General features: G+C 57.7%; 1 long non-coding RNA gene across 5 annotated transcripts; it reads left to right on the forward strand.

Moving 5' to 3' along the window:
- The first annotated feature begins 269 nt into the window (after window positions 1-269).
- Window positions 270-16,595, forward strand: LOC105091228 (uncharacterized). Of its 5 annotated transcripts, none has more exons than XR_010384282.1 (6): window positions 270-478; window positions 2,644-2,724; window positions 10,204-10,918; window positions 11,566-11,612; window positions 12,701-13,051; window positions 14,718-16,595. It is a non-coding gene; the product is annotated as an uncharacterized LOC105091228 (long non-coding RNA). The 5 variants fall into 5 exon arrangements; XR_010384283.1 differs by lacking the exon at window positions 2,644-2,724 and adding an exon at window positions 2,775-2,864; XR_010384284.1 differs by lacking the exon at window positions 2,644-2,724.
- The last annotated feature ends 1,559 nt before the right edge of the window (window positions 16,596-18,154 follow it).

Consider the following 18,154-nt stretch of genomic DNA (forward strand, 5'->3'; position numbering starts at 1 on the left):
GGGCGGTCCAGCCTCCCAGGGTGAGTGGAAAGGCACAGTACCTTTGATGGTGTCACAATGGCTGGGAGTGGCATGGACCTTTAGCAGGAGGGGCTCGGCCCTCCTGCGGTTCACAGACAATACCCCAGGGTAAAGCATTACCCTGGTCAACTCCCCCTTTGGGAATAACTAGCTCAGTGGGAGAGCTAAATGTTAATCAATTAACCACACAAGTAAGTGAATAATTACAAACCATACTAACTGCTATGAAGAGAACAGTACAGGAAGCTCGGAGGGGGAACAACACAGGCCCTCTCCGGGGTGGGGCGGAGGGGGCGTGAGGAAGGCTTCCTGAGAAAGCAGTGACTGGGCTGAAATCAAGGGCATGAATGGGGCACTGGGTTGAAGGGGTGAGTGCAGGGTGAGGCGTGGAGTCAGAGAAAGGGGAGAGAGAGGGAGAAGTTGGCTGAGGCTAGTCACTCCGGTCCTAAGAAGACAGGTGAGATTCTGGTGTGAGTTTCCTGCACGAAGGGGACCTGACGGCACCTGAGGCTTGGAAAGGTCACCCTGGAGGGACATGGGGGATGGACTGGAGGCAAGGCTGGGGAGAGCCCGGTTAGATGGTGCTGCGCTGCAGGGTGGTGCTGGCTTGCACGGGGGGTGGGGGTGAAGAGAGAAGACCAAGGGGACAGCCTCGCCAGATGCCAGGAGGGAAACAGGTCTGGGGGTAGATTAGATCCGGGGCAAGAGTCAGGACGGTGGCAATGACAGCCAGGTGACAGCGGCCACTTGGTAAGTCACAGACGCTGGAAGCAGAACAGTTCTGGGAGGGACTGTTAGCTCCGTTTTGAACCAGGTAAACCTGAGATGCCTCTGAAATGGCCGAGAGGCGCTTGCGAAGACTTTGGCTGCACCCCGCTGGGGGCAGAGGTGCCCTTGTGGTGGAGGGAGGGTTTGGGAGAAGTTGGTACGGGAGACAGAGGCCACTGGCGGGGGCAGGCTCCCCGGCAAGGGTTTAGGAGGGGAGACACGTCTCCATCGAAGACTTGAAGCGCCCTGAAGGTCACGGCCAGGTAGAGGGAGACGACTCAGGCCAAGGGAGAAAGAGGAGCAGGAGGGAGGGACAGCAGGAGAGGGAACTGCCACAGAAGCCAAGTTCAATGGTCAGCAGGGCCTCCTGGGCTGGGAAGTTGAGTAAGAGGGTGACTGAGAACCGTGTCTTGGATTTAGAAAATGAGGTCACTGGTGACGTCGGCCACAGCTGAGGCGGCGGCTGGGGGTGGGCCGGTGGGCGGGGGGAAAGGAAACGGAGCAGGCGCCGGCACTTTGAAGAAGTGTGTGAGGGGAAGAGGGGAAGCAGGAGGACGTGGGGTTGTGAGGAGGCGAGCCTTTGCCTAATTTTGGGGGGGGGCGAGGTTCTCCATGCCCCTCACAGAGCGCTGGGAGAGTCGCGTGTGTGCCCTCTGCTCCACACCTAACACAGTCGCCCTCACACAGGGATTCTTGCCACGTGACAGTCACCCTGATGAGGAGGGTGGTGCTGTGACGGTCCTTACTTCCCAGCTGAGGCCCAGAGTGGGTATGCAACTTGCCCAAGGCCACACAGCGAGTAAGCAGAGTCAGGATTTAACCAAGCTAATCAGGTGAACAGTTAGCCACAGAGTCTAACTGAAGAGTTGTCTTCAGCATTCTCGCCCTGGTCTGTCCCTCACCAGTCATGTGCTAGAGTTCATGGAGGGGACCCTGCAGCATCTTCCCGACCCCACGCTCCGTGATCACACCGCAGGGTGGGAGTATTTATACCCTGAAAGCTCGCACAAATTGGAGCTATTTTCAGTCCCTTGCAGAGCCAGTCGTTACACATTTACCAGCACACACACTGCTCATCCCAGAGGACACAGAGGTGAACCCGGGAGAAGCCCTCCATCCCAGATAGAGTGGCCCAGGGCCTCCTGGCTCCCTCAGAGGGGCCTGCCCACACCCACCCTGCAGCCGGGAGATCTTCTACCTCTGAGTCCGCGAGACCCCGTTTGCTGAGCTCTAGGGCGTCAGGAGGGAGGCAGCTCCCCCTGGGGAGCCCTCATGGCCCAGTGCTGCTGTCTGGAGCCAGGCTGCACTCATGCAGCAGGTCTGGGCGAGCTGCCTCCCTCCACCTGTCACCGCCCACCCGGGGGCCTTTCCTGTCCTTGCCTTTCCCTCCTGGAGCCCAGAGCATCGGCCCAGAGGGCGTGACCCAGACCCTCAGGGCCCTTGCTTCTACTTGCCAAAACGTAGCACGGTTTTCAGAAAAGAAAAGAGGGCAAAGGCAGAGGGCTGCCTCCTGCCTCAGGGCGAGACCCTGAGCTGTGAGGCCGATCACAGAGCACCTCCCCACACGGAGCTCCCGCAGACCCTCCGTCCTCCCAGAGAACCTGCCGTGTTCACTCCGTTTTAGAGATAAGGGGGCTGAGCTGCAGGAAGGGGAAGTGAGTGGCAGATCTGAGATTTACTCTGGGCGGACTCCGAGGTCCCCGGCCTGGCTCCTGCAGCCCCGCTGCGTGTATGGAGGGGGGCTCGTGGGTCACACGGGCTCAGGACCATCATGGGGCCGCAGACGCTACTGCCACCCGCGTCCTACGGGCTGGGTGGATGGGGGGGCCAAGGCTTCCCCTTTCTGCCTTCCAGGCCCCCGGGTCCCAACCTGCAGCCTGCAGCGCCCACCCCCACGTGACCGCCGGGCTCCTACATTTCCCCATTCAGCTGATGGTGAGTGCGTGCTATTTTAAGCCCACATGGAAGTATTTTTTTTTTATAAGGACCATCTGCTACCGGCCCCAGCCCAGATGATACAGTTAGAACCTACCCACAGCATCCTCTCCCGCCTTCAGACAGTTCCAGGAACAAGGGTGAGTCAGTCGCCCAGCTGAACTCCCGTCTTGCTACCCCAAGAGGTGGCCCTGGTCCGGTGCCAGCAGAGGGGGCCGCTCACGCCCCAGGGGCAGGTGCACCGCGCTGCTTCTCAGAGACAGGAAGGGGACCCCCACCCCTCGCAGGGGTGCGCCTGCAGAGAGAGCCAGAAGAAGGCCTGGGAAAGCCCGACTCGGCACTTCTCAGAGGAGCCCCTTTTCCCTCAGAGGCTGAGATGCAGTTCATGGGTTCAAGAGCAGACGCTGAAGCTTGTCACAGAGAAGTGGGCGGCCAGCAGTCACCTTCTCTGGCTGTCCCCAGAAAAACCCTGCATCGATTTTGGGGTGCAAAGAGGCTGGGTCTCCTCTCACTGGGCTGCGTGGGCCGGTGTCCACCCCGGGCCATGGGAGGATATTACGAAACACTGAACGCGGCCCCTCAGCGCTCACCTCTGCCCACCTCCCCTCCCTTTCTGTCCCTTCCCGCACCTAAGGGCTCCCTGTGCCATTTACCTCGATGTACAGCACAGAGACTGCAGTCAGACCTTGAATCTGGGCTCTATCCCTTATAATCTTGTGACCCAGGGTGAGGTGTACAAATCCCCCCTATTTGCTCATCTGTAAAATGGGGGTAATCTGACCTGCCTCCTGGGATGTCTGAAAGCATTGAATGGGGTGATGTAGGGGAAAGACACTGCTGGACTATTGCTTTCTCTCTCCTTATGCACTTCAGAGGGTATGTCCTTCGAATTGGCTGAGAAGCAGCAAGAGGATTTATCTGAGAGCTTTGGGTGGGTGTGTCTGAAAAGCAGTGCTTCCCTGCTGCGCGTTCTCAGTGGGCCTGGGCGCCCTCTCCTCCTGGGAGCTGGCCCTTTGGCTGCCGGAACCCTGGTTAAGAAATGCATGGGCAGCAGCTGACTTGATCCCCACGGGGTGGCCCCAGCCGGCTGTTACTTCATCACAGGCCGGATGGTGAGAAACGTTGCCTCTGCTGCTGCTCGTGGAAGGACCTGGAGCTCCCAGCCAGGGCCTTCTGTGCAGCTGCTGGCTGCCTCCCGGCCTCTCCTCTCCCTCCGGGGCTGTGGGCCGAGACCCCACAGCCGTACCCCCAGACCTATCTGGTGCGCGCAGCCCTGGGCGGCCTGGGAGTGCCCCGCGAGCAGGCGTGGGGCTGAGGCCTGACAGCTCGACTTCCTGCCCCTGCGCCTGCCTGCTGCCACTCCTCGGAGGCCTACAGTTGATCTGTGGTCAGTGCTCCTACCCGTTTCCTGCCAGCTGCTACTGGGTTTTTAGTCAGCGCCGATAGCTCTGGTAACTGGGAAAGGACCGGGCTGCGTGATTCACCGGCTCTCCCCCGGCGCGCGGAGGGACGGCACCTCCCCTGTCCCCCGGGCCTCCCCCGTGAGCCCCTGTGACTGAGACACAGAAAGCGCCCGCACGCTCATCGCCGCCCGAAGGCTGATGGTGTCTGTGTGCGTGGATGCGTGCGCGGCCTGGGCGTGTGTGCTGGCAGGGGCTTTTTTCTGAATGCACCAGCGCCGAGGGAGATGGGCCCCTGTTTTGAGAAGTCAGAACGTAACTCTAAGCTGAGCGTTGCCCCTCTCACGGGGAGCCCCGGGCTCTCTCTGAGGTGTAACCACAGTGAGCTTGCCGTGGTCCGGATGAGGACATGGTAGTCACATTGAAAATTTTATTTCCTGGCGTTTCGGAAGATGCAGAGGAAAATCCCCCACTGTAGCAAAGGACTCTTTCAAATAGAAAACTGAGAATGTGTCCCTTCATTTTTTTTTTCCTTTATGCTGTGGGCCAGAGTTTTGAATTTGTCCACGATGTTGGTGAGCATTTGGCTAAGTGTCTTTCATCAGCTCGAGTGTCACTTCTGAAGCACAGACTCGAGTTTAGAGAGCAGCCTCTCTGCAGAGTGAGGCCGGGACGGGCAGCACCCAGGAGCCTGCGAGATGTGCAGAACTTCTGGCCCCTCCCGGCCTGCTGAGCCAACTTTCTGGACGGGGGTCCCAGCTGTCAGTCTGGGTTTTAGCTGGCTCTCCAGGAGGTCTTGTCTCACCACCAAGGGTAAGAAGTCACAGACCTTGCTGGGAGATTTCATGGATGTTCTTGACAGATCCGGGTTGAGACGAAGGCACACGGTGCTCCAGCGCAGGATGGAATGATTTACTCCACGTGTATTTACTGCCCACCCCGTGGTACCAGGCTCTGTGCTGGACACAGCAAGGGACCACCTGGCACCCAGAGCCCAAATCCTTGTCTTCAGGGGTCCCAGTCTGGAGGAAGCAGAGGAAGTCAGCAACAAGGATGCCGTCTAATCTGGAGGAGCTCCCTAGACAGATATGGGTGGGGTGCCCGCGGGGGTGCTGGCGGGAACGGTCGGGGACACCTGTACTATTTCATCAGGGTGGGAATTAGACGTATGGGAGAGAGAAAGTTGGGTGATAGCCTCAGATGGTTTGGGGTTTATCCCAGCTCTGAGGCTGTGTAGTGTAGCAGGCTCAGACAAGTCCTCTCAACCTCAGCTTTCTCATCTGTGTAATGGGCTGAATGATATTTCCTTTCTGATTGTGTTGAAACTCAAGTGAGTTAATGCTTGCCAAGTGCTTAGCACAGGCCTCACTCATCTTCATGAAGATGATGGCATCTGAGGGCAGTGGGGAGCCACTGAGGTTTTTTGGCCGTAGGTGACACGAACAGAACACTGTAATCACTCCTAGAAATGCCTTGTCCATTTAGGCCAGTAGAGGCTCTTTGTTGAGCATAAGACACAAGGACCGATAATATTTCAGGCTGTAATCAAGTTTAAAATGTGTCTGAGAAAATATGTTAAATCCTCAAAAGCTCTCCCCTTCCTCCATCATCATATTTTTGGATCCTAAAATCAGCCAAATGCAGAATCTGTCCACTTTCCAAAGCAACGTGCCTTTGGACTGAGAACAAAATTGCAGAACAACAGTTGATTTTTTTCCCTCTCAAACAGTCCCAAGGCCCAGAATACAAGGAGACCTTGACTTCCGAAGCTCGTGCTTCTCGCGGCAGCTGACCAACCCGCTGCCCTCGGACAGGATGAGTTCTGGAGGTTCCCAGCCAGTGGCCTGCTTTCTTCACACCCTGGCAGGGGTGGCTCCGGGCCATGCCCAGGAGACAGCTGACCAGGGTTGGTTCTTCTCAAAGACGGGAAAACCTGGGGAGAGAGGGGAGGAGTGGGTCATGGGGATGTAAGCCCCGGAGCCACCACTGTCCCTGGGGTGTTCTGGAGGAGCTCTCCAGAATCCCTCCCATCTCAAGGCAGCCGCTACACAGATGTGATTCATCCGTCCTACCCATGACCGCCAGGCACTCCACACACGTCTGTCTTCAGAGTGCCTCTCTGGCGGGAGAGCAGGCGTTTGACAGATGTCGCATGATGAGACAGGAGATGAGGGCGGGCTGGAGTAAACCAAGGTCCTCACCGTGGCTCTGCTGAGCCAGGCAAAGCCAGCCTCAGCTCCCCGGGAAGCTTCCTCTCTGGCCTTAGGCTCTTCTTCCTGAGCAATCTCTACCTGCTGGCCTCGGAAGGAGGGGGACAGCGTTTCGGGTGGGGCACCTCGAAGCACCCCGACGCCCACATTTGGAGGCGACGCGGGCAGGCCAGGTGCATTGCAGGAAAACGCGTGCGGCAGCTGCACCCACATCAGAGGCGTGCGGCCCCGTGTGGGAGTCCAGGGGGCGTAGGGTGCTATTCCCGGCGCGGGCGCTGCCTTACTGTGATACGAAGCCTCCCTCTATCTCGGTTTCCCCATCTCTAAAGTGGGGCAAGATCTAACTTTTCTGGTTCCACAAAAGCTCACAGGCAAACCACTTGGCTGGTCAGGAACCTGGCCTCCCTGCTGGGCCCTGGGAACCAGACCTTCCCGATTCCTCCCTGAGAATCTATCTGGCGCTGCCTCCACTCAGGTTCTAAGAGGAGGTGATCCCATTAGAAGGAGCGCTCCTGGTTTCCAGGTAAATCATCCCTGTGGCTCTCACAGCTCCAGCCGGCCTCTGCACCACCTCCCAAGTGCCCTTTCTGACCCACAGTTGGTTTCTGCCACTGTCCTGTTTAACTCCCACTAAGACCTCTGTGCAGAAACATTCAAGGCTCCTGTTACCCTCCTGCCCGCCCTCCCTGATTTTCTGATGTAGACCTGCCAGCTGCACACGACAGCTCCCAGTTCCTCAGTCAAGCCAGGTCCTTTTCAAGTCCCAGTGACTCTGCCAATGCTGTTTCCTCTCTGCGCGCCCTTTCCCTTGGATCAGCTCAGCAAACTCCTCTTCATCCGTCAGAACCCAGCTTCGTGATCGTCCCCACCGGGAAGCCTTCCCTGACCCTGTATTCTGTCATCCTGAGGCTCAGAATCAGGGGGTGGGGCGCTCCGAGGCTCACTCCTGTCCACCCCTCCCAGACAGGCTGGCTGGAGTGCTTCCGGCTTTAGGAGAGCAGGAGCGAATTGAACCTGCCTTGTCCCGCTTTGCTGGCAGACTCCTACCCCTCAAAAGAAAGTCTGGAATTCCTGTTCCAGGAAATCCCTGGGTCAGGAAGGTGGGAAGCAGGGAGGGACAGCTGTCAGGAGGCAGAAGACAGGTGGAGATGCCTATTCTGGTTTCAGTCAGATTGGAGCTGGGTGAGAAGGACCGCTGGGAAGTGGTCAGCAAAAACCAGTCTGAATGTGGTCCAAGGGCCCCGGGCTGTGTGTGATCACCTGGTGCTGATGCCCAGGGTTGTTCTCGGGAAGGTGGGGAGGGTGCTGGGGAGGGGCCGGCGCTCCCTGACATTTCAGCACAAGTCTGCCCCAGCAGCAAGCATAAGGAAGGGCCCGAAGGTGATCTGATGCCAAGGATCCTTCTGTCTGGGCTGAGCTGTGCCTTCAGGAAGGCAAGGAGGCCGTGAGAAAGGGGAGGCCCAGCTGAACAGGAGATAAAGCCAGGGAGGGGAGGGGCCGGCAGCCCATCCTATTCCTGTCCCAGGCTGACAGCTTGTGACATTCAGATAGCTCCCTAGGTCTGGTTTTTCCTGTTCCTGAAGTTGCTGCAGCAGGACACACGGCTCGGGCAGGAGTGGCCATTGGTGAGCGTCGCCGGGGTGTGTGTGTGTGTGTGTGTGTGTGTGTGTGTGTGTGTGTGTGTGTGTGTATGTGCGCGCGAGTTATGTCTCAGTTTAAAGAAACAGGAAATTCAGGATTTGTATCAGCACCACATCCCAGGCTCCTTGTTTCCTAGAAAGGAAGGGCAGATAACACGGAGCCTGGGCCCCCACTGAGGCTGGGGCTGGGCCGAAGGAAGGGGCTTCGGGGTTGGCCTGGCCTTGGCCTGCGGCAGCAGCTGGCTCCTGGGTGCCTGCTTTCTTCTCTGCTAGAAAAGGACCTGCTGGAAAAAGCCTGGACGAAGTCGGGTGGGGAACAGGCTTGGCTCGAGAAAGTTCTGGACTCTTGAGTCTTGTCAGGTCTCCAGTCCTGGTTGCCTCCGTCCTGGGCAATCAGCGAGAGTGACAGGAAGGGTAACTCTGGAGCAGAGGGAGGTTACGGAGGGTGAGAGGGGCCAGGGCAGCTGTGGAGGGTCCTGGGCCCCTGAGCTGGAGCCTCAGGTTCCAGAGTTAAGGCAGTGAGAGCTGGGGGGTGAGTTGGGGGAGCTGTTTCCTTCACAGCCTGGAAGCTGAGGCCCCGGATGCTGAGTGACTGGTCCAGCGTCCTGTGGTACTCAGCTGCTTGATGTCACCAGCCTCCCCTCGCAGCGACCTTCCATTAGATGGTCCAGACATCCCGACTCTGAGTCTCCGAATGCCAGGCCGGGCACTTGAGTGGGCTGGCGCCCCGCCCATCCCCCGGGCCGCCCCTCAGTGCAGGGCCTGGGGCCGCTTTGGGCTGGGGCATCAGGGCTGCAAGCACACGGGGGCCGGCTGCTCGGGCCCTGACGCAGGGCACAGACCCCGCGGTGCCTCCAGGCAACATGGTCTGACTTCCTGGGCTTGGGGGCCGGTCTTGGAGCTGGGGCTCCTTTGATACATCTCTGTCTCTATCTGCTGCTCTTATTCTGCTCAAAAGAGCAGTGACTTGAGCGTCTGGCTTGGAGGCAGCTCTCCCCCACGGGGAGGGAAAGGGCCCTGAGTGGCTGCTTGGGTCCTGAGTCCCGGCTGCTGGGCCCAGGCCTCTCCCTGGTGTGGGCTCCCTGGAACTGAACCCCAGAACTCAGACCTCAGGTCTCCCCCCAGGCCCTCCCTCCCTCCCTCCAGGGGCTCTTGGATCTCTGACCCCCTGACCTCGGTGCTCTCTGGCTCCTGGTGGTGGGTGAGCACCACTGGGAGAGGGGCTGGGGCAGAGCCTGGAGGCCAGAACAGCTCACGCTGCAAAGTCTCTGTGCACTGATTTCCCCCCAGCTTGTTCCACTTTTAAAAATAGCTAATGAGGAAATTAATTTTGTCACCCAGATGTATTTGGTAAAAACATGTCAGGGAAAGACAATTAACCTCTACACTGATAAATCCTTCCCAAATTAATGAAGTTAATATTTGAAGATGTTGAGACATTCATCTGGGGAGAGAGGCCACAAAAGCGAGGCCCCTCCAGGCAGAGAAGGAGAGACACAAAAAAGAGGAGAGACAGACAGAGAGGAAAGGATATACTAGGAGGAAGAATCAGGGGAGAGCAGGGTAGGGAGGTGGGAAGGAATGGCAGAGCAAGACAGACAGACAGATGGACAGAATGAGAGAGAGAGGCGAGAACATGTGTTTAGAGGGAACACGGCTATAATGTCTTTCGAGAATTTTCCATTTTTCCAGGTATTCCATTGCAATAGATTTTGGGGCAGAAGACCCGACAAACAAAAGCACAGGATGAAAAGAGTGGAGTACTTGTCAGGGTGGGCTTTTCTAGCCCACATTGATGCAGTCTTCTCTTGGCTCCAAGATTTTGGATTCTTCTTCTCATTAGAGGCAGCCAGGGAGCGCCGGGCTGTGGGAAGTGGCCGGCCAGCAGGAGATGGCACGGTGGTGACTGCCGTTTTCTCTTCCTGTGTTTTCCTGGAGGGTCACAGAATCCTGGCTGGAGGAACCCTCAATTAATACCCACCCCCCGACAATTCAACGCCTCTTCTATCTCTTACCCTTTTACCCCCGGGAACCAGGGAAAAGATGAGACCCCCTTGGAAGAGGTCAGCCTCTGCCTGAGTTGGGTCTTGTCACCCCAGGCTGGGATTGGAGTGGAAGGACAGGTGGCCTTATGTCAGAGAGAGGGACAGGTGGGGGGTGTGGGCAGGCTGGCACCCACATGGGCAGGGGCCAGCACAGCCAGACCTTTGAGTTCCTGATCCTCCGCAGCCTGAACCCCCACTGGGGACCCTCAGCTCATGAAGCGAATCCCAACCTGGCGCACCTGGAACTCAGATTGAAATGGAAACTTCGTTGGGGACGTTCGGCCTTGGAGCCATCGGGGAGAATGGCTGAGGCTTCTCTCAGGCTTCAGTCCAGACTCTGCTCCTGAGGTGCTGACAGGCAGGAGGCCCCTGGGGAACCCAGACGTCACATTTTTCCCAGAGGCCCAGGCTTGGCCTTCAGACCCCAGCCAAAGACGCCGCTTTGCTCTCGTCTGTTAAAAGACCCTTTCTTTATTAATTTCTTCCAACTGTGTGAAATGCAAACAGGACATGAAGCATCCATCATTCCAATCCTGTCAAGTTACTAGTTCTGGGAAGCAGAGGTCAGGACCGGGGCTGGGGGCTCGTGTTGCCGTGGGGAGCCTTTCCATCCGGAGGCAAAGAAGTGGGAGAGACGCATGGGACTGTGCGCCTGCCCAGAAAACCCAGGGGCAGCGACAATGACCAGCCCACGGCAGGGCCCAGGAGGCTGAGCTGGAGTCGGGCCTGGGCCGCCTTGTTGGAAAGCCGAAGGGGCCGGAGGAAGAGTTCATGGTGTGGAGACGGGAGGGCGCCGGCAACAGAAGAGGCTGGCCTGCTTGTTTCTACACTTGCAGAAAAGCCAGCCAAGTTGCTCTCACCGTCACGGCGGGCACAGACAGAAGAGGGCGAGACATCAGGTATCTGGAGTTGGATTTCTCCTAATCTAATCTTCCCGGGGAGTGACAAGCGTGCAGGTTGCGGGGAAGCGATGGATGTCACCCACCTCCAGCTCCCTTAGACCACTGCTCGGCTCTGCGTGCCCTCACACCCTCTGCCCCAGAAAACAGAGGGTGTTTGTCTGGATCCCTGAATCCCAAATTGGGTGGATCAGGGCCTCCAAGTGGTGGCCACACACAGAGGGTTCAGAGGGACCTCTCAGGGCTCAGGCCCACCCGACAGTGTCACAGCACCCAGGACTGAGAGGACAGGAACCTCATCGGGTTTTGCAGAAGACCCCAGGGTGGGTGAAGAGGGCTGCTGGCCAAGGCTCCAAGTCCATGTTGGCAATGGGGAACTGCAGAAGTGGTGAGAAAGGGAGGCTTGGTGAGCAGGTGAGGGCTGGCGGTGCTGGGTCTGGGTCCAAACACCCCAAAGATGCCACCAACTTCTACACAGAGCTCTGTGCCCCCACATACCTCCCACCCCCAGCCTCCTGCCCCCAGAAAGTAGGAAAGACTGAGAAATTAAAGCAGGTGGAGGGGGAAGTTTGGGGGATGGTGAGCCGGTGGGATGAGTGTTACGTCTGCAGGAACCTGAGTGCTTCTCTCTCTTCTGCTCTGGACAGAACTCAGGAAACAGGCCCCGACTGCAGCTTGAAGGGCTGGATTAGAGGTATGGGAGAGGATTTTGCCAGCAGGGGTTGGGCGCAAGCTCTGAGAGCTGGGTGGGGGATGCTTTGTAGCCGTGATCTGTCCTGAAGGATGGATTCCATGACATCTGAGGGCATCACCCCGGAGTCCCACAGGTTTGAGTTCCAGCCCAGCCACCGGGCCAGTCTAAACCCCAGTCTCCCCATCTGTATATTAAAATAGCAGTGTCTACCTTGTGGACTTACAGGGATTAATGTATCTAAAAATATGTGCTTTTAGTTCAGAAATACTGTGTGAGTGTTCCCGCCCCATTACACACACGTGTGCACAGCAGGTCCTCTGCCCAGACACGGGGAGGTGCTCTGCTCCTCTCTCCCTGTGCCTTCCCACCTCCTCCTGCACCTTCCCAGCCCACCTGGCCTGGGTTGAACTGGAGCCCAGGGCACAGGGGACGGCTTACCCTGTCTCCTGATCTCACTCGCCCTGTGACCAGGATGAGAAGATTCTCAGGGAACAGGATGAGAAAAGGAAACAGTGGGAGATCCTGGGGCGAGAGTGACCAGTGAAGCAGCACCCGCTGTCTGAGATCTCCTCCTCTGACGGCAGCTCACACGGGCGGACCCTTGCTGAACACATGGGACTGGATGTCCAGCTGCCCCAGGCCCTGGGGAGAGGTTTCATGGACCCCCTCAGTTGATCCAGCCCCTGCTCAGAGGGTGCTGTGGTGCAGGGAATTTCTGGCGGCAGTGGCTTCAAGCCTGGGCGCCCCTCGCGCCCCAAGTCCCTCAGCAGAGGACGTCTTGCTTGCAGCCTCCACCTGGGCTGGCCTGGCCTCGTGGGGGATGGAGCGATCCTCCAGCTCCGGCCTCTGCTGACTCTGGAGACCAGCCTTTGCCGCTCTGGGGGGTTAATTCACACCATGCAGGGAGGAGGTTGGTTACAAAAGGGAAAACAGTGGGGAAGTGGCAGAAGTTTAAGAAATCTCACAGGGCGCTGCCAGCTGGGGCTCTGGTTCCTGATTCTCCTGCTGAGATGGAGCCGGAGGCCGTGGCCTCTGCCTCCCCCTCCCCCCAGGAGCACACAGTGCCCCTGACTCAGCTCCTTCCACAGGGGTGACCGTGGTCAGGGGTCAACTGCGTTTCCAAGCCGGTCTGGACTGGACGTCTCCTCCTCAGGGAGGTCAAGAGACAAGTGACATGCCAAAGTTCACAGGGTCAGCGGCACACTGAGACGCACCCCAGGGGCAGGACGGCGCCCGGCTCTGCTCTGCCCGGGGCCTGGATCTCGGCCAGGTTCTTCATCTCCAGACCCCAGTTTCCTCACCTGAGACACAGGCACCGTCAGAGCTCCGGGGCGGCTGCATTGGTCTGCTCAGGCTGCCGTAACAGAACATCCCCGACTGGGCTGACACCGCACAGACGCACGGTCTCCCCGCTTGGGAGGCTGCGGTCCCAGATCAAGGTGTCTGCAGGGTTGGTTCCCACTGAGGCCCGTGAGGGAGAACCTGGTCCGGGCTGTCTCCCCAGCTTCTGGCGGTTTGCTGAGCACTTGTGCCAGGCTCTGTTCCATCGGCTTTACATGGAGCCTCGGTGGCTGCTCACGCCCCGGCGCCCGGACCTGCCTCCCTGTGTTGGCTGTCGGCCCTTCCCTGGTGCGGACTGGCCTCTGGCACCAAAGCCAGGTGCTGACTCTCAGCATCTAGCAAGGCGCCCGCTGCTCCTGCCTAGCTCTAGGGACCCCTCCCTGTCCCGACCCCAGCTGGGCCCTGCCTCTGTGACTCCAGCCTATTGATTGTTTTTTTTGGGGGGGTGATGGAAATGTTTTATTTTACTTTATTTTCTTATTTTTATCGCTATTATTTTCAGCCTGTTGATAGTTTAATCCTCCCCCCACCACCCCACCAAGTGGGGCTGGGCTTTGGACAAGGCTGGGGTCTGAGGTGGCTGGGGTCTGAGGTAGCTGGGCTGGGCTGATACAACTCTGGGGTGCAGCCCGTCCATTCAGGGAGCTCAGGGGCTGCCAGGGTGCCCTCGGCCAGGGGGACCCCTCATGGCATGGCTGGTGTAGGGGTGGGTCGGGGTGGGGATGGAGAGCCAACTTTCCCCCTTTCTCTTTCAAATTGAAAAAAGGGAATGTGAGGCCCCAGCCCGAGCACCTCTTGGAAACTGTCTCTGCCTCCAGCTGCCCTTCCTACAGCCACCCTGAGCTGTGATTAGCGGCTGGGAGGGACAGTGGGTGGATGTCCAGGGGGGGATTCCTCCTGCAAGACATCCGGGGCACTCCTTGGAGACCTCTTTCAGGGTGAAGTGATTATGCAATGGCCCACGCAGCCAGTTCCCAGAGGAGATGGTCTGAGGCCATGGTCATGGTGACCCTCTCCCCGGCGACAGACTTCCACCTGCCCTGCTCGGTGGCTAAGAGCTTACACCCCTTTCCAGTCCCTCTTCACCAGAAATAGAGCTCTCTTCTGTCAGCTGCTGGGCCTGACCTGCTGGCCGTGTCCCCTGGAGATGCAGAAGGCACCACGGAGGGCAGTTTCCCCAGAGGAGCAGGGTCAGCGCAGCCAGGACGGGAGGAAATAGGCCCCCTCCACTCCCTCCCTCCCTCCGTCTCTCCCTCTCCCTCCTTCTCTCCATCCTCCCTTTCCTCCCTCTGTCTGTCTGTGCCTCTCTTCTTTTCAGCCCATTCTTTCTGTCTGTCAGCCCTTTCCTCTCCCTCTGTCTCTCTGTGTCTCTCCACCTCTCTCAGTGGGATTCCTGTGTTCCCTGCTCGCACACTCACCTGCCCTCCCCAGCTGCCGGGGTCTGTGTGAGACCCCGAGGGTGTGCCTGCCGGTCTGCCCTGGGGGAGGGGTCCCTGTGGGAGCAGACCTCTCTTTCCTGCAAACGAGGGACAGTGAGGAGCCCGATGGAGAAGTCCTTTCACTCAGAGGCCCATCAGCCCAGATTCAGCCCGGTGTCGAGGAGAGGCCGGAGCCCCAAGGGGACCCTTCCTCACGACCTGCGATGCTCTGCCTGCATCTTGAGCGGGGAAAATACTTTCTCTTTCCTTTTCACTTTGAGGCAACTTGGATGTTGTTCTTGTGTTGAATAAATTCATCTAAAATTTTTTATGGTTTTTGTTTCAGATGTGCTTGCCGTAAATATTCACTCCAAATTATCCGAAGAACAGTCACCGTTTGTCCCAGCGTTGACCTGCGTGTCGTCTCCCAGGGCTGGTGGTGGCTGCTCCCTCCGTGGGTAGGGCTTCAGCACCGCGGAGGACTGGCCCCCGCGGTCCCTTCCCGCCGGCTCATTACCGTCTGCTCAGGGTGACCTTGTGGCTGACTCCGAGGGAGGGGAAAGAACGAGCGGGGACGGCCTGGGCACTGCCTGGCACTGAACTTGATCGTGGTACCGCAGGCCCCAGGACAGGTATGGGGAAATGGAAGCCCACCCTCCTGCCCGCCCCGGGGCGGCTGCCCCTGCCTGAGCCACTCGGCACGTGGCCGTCCCGCGGACGTCACCTTGGAGCCGACGAGCTGATGCGTCTAATTAAGTCCTGCTCTCCAGCTGACAAGTACCAGCCCCGCTGCAGAGAAGATCGGGGCCCCCCAAGGGCTTCCCTCTGGCAGGGCTAAATACTAATGACCTCTCTTTACTCCGTGATTATTCAGGGTCAATGACGGCACCGCATCCCAAAGCGAGCAGTCAGTGCCAGGAGACACGAAACAGTGTGTAAACTGTAGTGTGCTGCCCGCCGGCCCCAAACTGTGGGAGGGATTGTCGTCGCCGGGGGAAGGGGCCCCTTTGTTACCAGGTGCGCCTCCAAGCTGCGCCTGCGGGCTGCTGACCCACGGGGAGTTTCCGGCTGGAAGGGAAGGGACGCAGTCTGCCCGGCCAGGAAGCTCAGGAGAGAAGCTCCCTTTGAAGCTGAGTCACAGGTGGTTCAGACACGACACACCTGAGCAGAGGTCGGCGCCCTTCAGGTGGTCACGGCTGAACAGACATCCACAGGGAACCCAGGATGCGCCGGGCGTCCGGCTGGCCCTGGAGGGGAGCAGGGGTGAGAGACACAGCCTGCTGTGTGTGCGGGTCTAGACTGGACCCGGGGGTTCATGTCAGAAAACTGCCCTTATAAGTGTGTGTGTGTGTGTGCATTTTGCACACTGGGGGCAGTCCCTACACTGACAGAGAGTGAGGGGATTAGCACACGGCAACGATGAAAGATCTGGTTTTAAATGACCCCCCTTCTTGGCACACGGGGTCCACGCGGCAACAGCTCATCGACTGAGACGCCCGCTGGACGCCCTTGGCTCTGGTTTCCTTCAAGAGGCGACTGAGGTGAAGGTGCCAGCGTGAGGCCTGGGGCATCCAGTGTGGCAGGCGGAGAGTACATCCCAGCGTCCTGATTAGTCCTCAGTAATGGAGGAGCAGGTCTGTAATTACGACATGAGGTCATCTTAATTAGAATGACATAAAGTAATGTCTAATTAGGCATTATCCCGTTTTTAAAGACTTGTCAGATTCAAAGGCAAAATCTTCCAGCATCTCGGTGGTGAACTTTGAAGTTCTCCATTGGTGTTCTTTGTCTCTCTGCCCCCTTGGCGAGGGGCAGGGCCGACCAGCTGCTGGCCTCCAGTGAGTGCTCGGGCCCGTGTGCTGGCCCTCCTTGGCACCACCTGCACGCAGAAGGAGAGGCAGGGGTGGGGGTGGTCCAGGTAGGGGTCAGGAGGGGCTTGTGGGGAGGGCCGGGCTCCTTCCTTTGCTCTCAGGCGCCCTCCTTTTCCCAGGAGGAAGTGTTACACGGGATGAAAGAACAACATTGGGAACCAGAATAGCCTTGCAGGACCCGGTCCGCCCGTGAACTTCCCTGTCTCTCTGACCCTATCTTTCTTCATCTGTGAAACAGAGCTGGTCTGTGAGTGGAGGTCGAAGAGGGTGGTTGGAACAGAGCAACGGTTCTTAAACAAAGTTTCCAGAAAACTCTGTTCCTTAAGCTGGACTAAAGGATTTTGCTACTAAAATCAAGTAATAAAGGTTCTCCTTGGTTTGTAGAGACAGTGACATCAAAAGCTACTGGTGGCAGAGGACCCCCGTTTTCCACTTACCACAGGGGTCACTCATCCTGGGTGTCCCAGGGACACCGTCAGAGCACCTGTGTGCTAGCTGGAGGCACAGCTTCTCCCAGGCCTGTCGGGACTCTGGGCAGTGAGGGCCTCCCCATCCCATCCCTCTCACCCTGGTGACCTCCGGCAAGGCTGCCACGTTGGCTTTCCCGCCAGTGGCCCCTGGCCAGCTGGTCACAGTGTCTACTGGCCCGCTCTTTGGGTCCTGTCCCTCTCCGAGAGTGACAGAGCCCTCCTTGTGTCCCCCACGTTCCGTGGGCTTCATAGAGGCTGATGACAGGGTGAGGGGCAGGCCGACTGCATCCTCGCTTGGCCAGGAAGCTGCTCCTTCCTCCAAACCAGGTGTCCCTCCGCCTCCCACCTCACCCCGTCCCTGCTGTTGAGACTGGGAAATGCAGCCTTTAACACCTCGGGCTGAGAATCTGCATTTGGGGTGTTTCACCTTTGAGGGCTTCCCCCCAATAACGGGGAAGTTCTCCCCTCACATCTGCATGAATGAAAGGCTAATATCAGAGGAGGTCTTTCCAGACGTCAGAGATCTCTCAGAATGCGAACACCAGCTGTTTCCAAAAACAGACTAACTGGAAGCCCAGCTCACCTACTTTGGGTTAGGTTTTCGTACTGAATAGGAGGTTCTCAGTTTTAAGTTTCTCTTCCATAAAGTTTAAACTGTGGCAAAATACACACAACATTAAAATGGCCGTCTTAGCCATTTTTAAGCATGCCGTTCAGCGGTATCAAGTTTCCCTTCCATAATTTTTAATATTTCATAACATGTTAGCACCTGACCATACGACCTTCTTCTATGAGGTAGAACAAAAACATAAATTCTACTTTTTAAGTTGAATGAATGAATCTGTGCTTCTACAGACAGCACCGTCCCCTGGGGGCCGTTGTCACCAGACGTCATCGCTCAGCCCTTTCCGGCTGCAGCTCCGAATCTGACCCAGGTTTGGTGGAGACCCCGGCAACCTCTACTTCTTAGCTCTGTGACTTCAGAACAATGTCTTGGTTTTCTTGTCTGTAAAATATAAATAGTGAGACTTCCCCTGGGGAGCGTAGAATAAGATGATAGTACTCAGAGAGCAGCCAGCACCCACTGGCCTGGGAAGGCTGCGTCTCGCTATGACTGCCCTCGGGTGGCCTGCAGCAGCCTCTTAGCCAAGCAGGACGTGCTGAGCGGGCCGAAGCCTGTCGGAGCAGGTTAAAAACAAATGAAAGTAACCCCAGCGAGGGAAACTGGGTGAAAACTACCCAGGCCTGAAGCCGATCGCTGACCTCCTGCTTGGTAAAGTCGACCTAGACTATCCATTTCCCCTTTGTGGCTTCACTTAATAGGAAAGTCCCTGCAGGTGTGAGCTGAGACTTACAAAGAAGGTTGGGAGATAGCAGCCTGGAAAAACAGTTCCACCTATAAACACCTGTGTTCACAAGTGCTGTATTTGTACAGCTATTTT

Source organism: Camelus dromedarius, chromosome 15, assembly GCF_036321535.1.
Source record: "Camelus dromedarius isolate mCamDro1 chromosome 15, mCamDro1.pat, whole genome shotgun sequence".
Lineage (NCBI taxonomy): Eukaryota > Metazoa > Chordata > Mammalia > Artiodactyla > Camelidae > Camelus > Camelus dromedarius.